We start from the raw sequence: 4,274 nt of genomic DNA, 5'->3' as shown, positions 1-4,274 counted from the left end.
GATCGAACCGAAAAACGTGACAAAAAGGGGCAAATTCGGTAATCTAGCAGAAATGAAGAGTGAAGGCTTGCCAGAGAACTGAAGAATTAGAAAAATTAGAGCTGCGTCCATTTTACAATTTGCTAACTGCTGATTCTGCTTCTGTAAACCTGCTTACGCTAGCTAGCACTGACCCTTCCCTTCCCAGAAAAGAAGTTTCAGGGACCAGATGCCGGCCCCAGGACAAGGTCAGTGGTGGTAGATAAAGAACAGACAGTATGTGTTCCTCAGTTCCCATTTAGAAATTCCCCAGACAGGACCTTGAGATAAAGACCACCTGGCAAGACCACAAGCTAAGCCAAATGTCAACTAATCACAAGTCTGTAACTATGTAAACTCCCCTAACCCTTATTGTCCAAAGTAACCACACCCCTTGAGTCTCCTGCGGCAATCATTTTACAAAGAGTGTTACAAAATTTCCCGCGTGGCAAAGTGATTGTTGGTGTATACGGTGACCTTTAAATGGACCAATCATGGGATGCTTTGTGTTATGCGTTAATCTTGTGGTTTTTGCCTTTATTTTTTTTAAGGTATTTGTTAATTTTAATATTTTTCCAAATACAGTAAAGTTGTCTTCTTGTGTTGTTATAAGGGACTTTTTAAAATCTTGGATTTTTTATTTTATTTTATTTGAGAACATACTGTACAGAGGGGTTACAATTACATGGGCAGGATAATGCATACATTTCTTTTTTTTTAATTTAAATTTTATTTTATTTTATTTGAGAACATACTGTACAGAGGGGTTACAATTACATTGGCAGGATAATGCATACATTTCTTACCAAGCATTGCAGCCTCCTCCTTTGTTTACCCTTCACCTCCCTTCCCAGCCTCCCCCCTCCCCCCCACCCAATCATACCCCCCCCACACCGACATTGTAAAGCTTGCTTTGACATGACATTTTGTAATTCTCCTTGTTGCAACAGGTCCACCTGAATCCTTAAACGACTTGTTTGTCCCCATCTCCTCCACATGTTATACTGACATCAAATAAAGTGAAAGTGGGGTGTGTGTGTGGGGGGGGGTGGGTTACACTGTGGGGGAGGGACATACAAAGCAACAAAGAAATAATCTTATAAATGCGTTAGAAACACATGCATGAAAGAAACGAAAACATTAAAATACATATTTAAGGGTTCATTTTCCTAACATCACATTATCTGACCTTTTCCGCTTGACTCATACCTATACTAGATATTGCAAATAAGGGAAACCATGGGACCTATGTTTCTTTGGGCCTGGCTTACTTCACTTAATATAATTTTTTCCAAGCCTTTCCATTTCCTAACAAATGGGGAAATGTCATTCTTTCTGATGGAGGCATAGAATTCCATTGTATATATTTACCACATTTTCTTGATCCATTCATCTACTGAGGGGCTTCTGGGTTGGTTCCATATCTTAGCTATGGTAAATAATGCTGCAATAAACATAGTTGTGCTGGTAGCTTTAGTGTAGTCTTGTTTGTATACATTTGGGTAAATGCCCAAAAGTGCGATTGCTGGATCATAGGGGAGATCTATGTGAAGTCTTTTGAGGAACTGCTTTCCAAAGTGGTTGAACAAGTTTACATTCCCACCAACAATGAAGTAAGGTTCCTTTCTGTCCACATAGGGGAGATCTATGTCCACATAGGGGAGATCTATGTGAAGTCTTTTGAGGAACTGCTTTCCAAAGTGGTTGAACAAGTTTACATTCCCACCAACAATGAAGTAAGGTTACTTTCTGTCCACATCCCCTCCAGCATCTGTTGTTAGAGTTCTTGATTTTTGCTGTTCTAACTGGAGTGAGGTGATATCTCAATGTTGTTTTGATTTGCATTTCTTTTATGGCTAGGGATGTTGAACATTTCTTCATGTGTCTATTGGCCATCCTTCTTTCTTCTTCAGAGAAGCTTCTCTTTAAGTCTTTCGCCCACTTATTTATTGGGCAGTTGTTTCTTTGAGGATTTGTTGTTGGGTGGTTTAATTTTTTGAGTTCCAAGTATATTTTAGATATGAGACCCTTGTCCGTTGTATGGCTAGTAAAGATCTTCTCCCAATCTGTGGGCTTTCTATTGATCTTGCTAGCTATGTCATTTGCCCTGCAGAAGCTCTGCAACCTTATGCAATCCCATTTGTCCAACCTTTCTTTGATTTGTTGTGTTTCCGGGTCTCTATTCAGAAAATTTTGGCCTGAGCCAAGGAGACCTAGGGTTTCTCCTATTCCATCCTGTAATGTTTTCAGAGTGTCTGCTTTGAGTTCAAGATCTTTGATCCATTTGGAGTTGATTCTGGTGCAGGGTGATATATAAGGATCTAGCTTTAGTTTTCTACATGTAGTTAACCAATTTTGCCAGCACCATTTACTGAAGAGGCTGTCTTTCTTCCATTCTATTGTTTTAGCTCCCTTATCGAAGATTAGATGGCTATAGGTCTGTAGGTTCATTTCTGGGTTTTCAATTCTATTCCATTGGTCCTGAGGTCTGTTCTTATGCCAATATCAAGCTGTTTTGATTACTATGGCTTTAACCACATGGTTATCTCAATAGACGCAGAAAAAGCATTCGACAAGATCCAACACCCCTTTATGATGAAGGTTTTGGAAAAATTAGGAATCCATGGAACATTCCTCAATACAATAAAGGCTGTATATGACAAACCTACAGCCAGCATTATACTCAATGGTGAAAAACTAAAGCCATTTCCTCTTAACTCAGGAACAAGACAAGGATGCCCACTCTCTCCACTTCTCTTCAATCTAGTATTAGAATGCCTAGCTACAGCAATAAGACAAGATGCAGACATAAAGGGGATCCAAATAGGGAAAGAAGAAATAAAACTCTCCCTCTTTGCAGATGACATGATCTTGTATTTAAAGAATCCCATAGACTCCACTCCCAAATTACTCAAGCTGATTCAAAACTTTGGCAAAGTAGCAGGTTATAAAATTAACCCCCAAAAATCAATGGCTTTTCTGTATGCCAACAATGAGAAAAGTGTGGCTGAAATTAGGAAAGCAACTCCATTTGTAATAGCCCCACAAAAAATAAAATACCTAGGAATTAACTAAAGAAGTGAAGGACCTCTATGATGAAAACTTTAAAATCTTGAAAAAGGAAATCAACACAGAACTTAAAAAATGGCAAAACCTCCCATGCTCCTGGATTGGCAAGATTAACATCGTGAAAATGGCAATACTTCCCAAGGCTATCTACAAATTCAACGCGATACCTGTCAAAATTCCACCCTCATTCTTCAAGGAAATAGAAGAGGCAATCCAAAAATTCATATGGAACAATAAAAGACCCCGAATAGCAAAAACACTCCTCAACGGAAAGAACACTGCTGGAGGAATATCAATACCAAATTTCAAACTCTACTATAAAGCCATGGTTTTTGCCTTTAAAAAAGGGCTTGTAAGCTGGGCGCTGGTGGCTCACGCCTGTAATCCTAGCTACTCAGGAGGCTGAGATCTGAGGATAGCGGTTCAAAGCCAGCCCGGACAGGGGAGACCGTGAGACTCCTATCTCCAATAAACCACCAGAAAACCGGAAGTGGCGCTGTAGCTCAAGTGGTAGAGCGCTCGCCTTGAGCTGAAGAGCTGAGGGACAGCGCCCAGGCCCAGAGTTCAAGCCCCACGGCCGACAAAAAAAAAAAGGGCTTGTAACCGCTGCTGGGGCTCCCTGACCACTCCGGGCAGGGAGTCCGTTTGCGCAAACGTCAAATAAACTCCTCTTGCTTATTGCATCTCCCGGCCTGGAGTCTGAGTTTTCTGGGGGGCCCTCCCGTTGACGAAAGTATCCCAGGAGTCTGGGGTCTTTCAGAACCACAGAATGGAAGGAAGGCTTAGGGCTTGTGGCCAGGAGACTGGTGATGGTGTTGGGTACCTGTGAGATTACAGGATGTGCCCCTCTTGGCTTTCACCCATTAGTTTACCTGGAGCACTGTACATAGAAGATCAAGACAATCACGTAGAGACTGCTGTCTCAGAGACTACCTGTAACGAATATGATTCATTCATTCATCACCCATTCATTCATTCATGGTGCTGGTATTGGGGCTTCCTCTCGGCCGCTGGCTCTCACTAGGCTTTTTCACTTAGGGTAGTCTCCCCACCACTTGCGTCACACCTCCAATTCCATCCAATTCTTTGCGAGACAGGTATTACTTTTTCCACGTTAACGCCATTAGCCCCGCCCCGCGTTATCGTTCCCACTGCCGGTTCTTGAGCTGTTTGCGCAGGCGTCGACT

The sequence above is a fragment of the Dipodomys merriami genome, unplaced genomic scaffold, assembly GCF_024711535.1.
Source record: "Dipodomys merriami isolate MVZ:Mamm:240054 unplaced genomic scaffold, mDipMer1.0.p SCAF_1, whole genome shotgun sequence".
NCBI lineage: Eukaryota > Metazoa > Chordata > Mammalia > Rodentia > Heteromyidae > Dipodomys > Dipodomys merriami.
The sequence above is the reverse complement of the archived record's forward strand: the minus strand, read 5'-3'. Positions refer to the sequence as shown.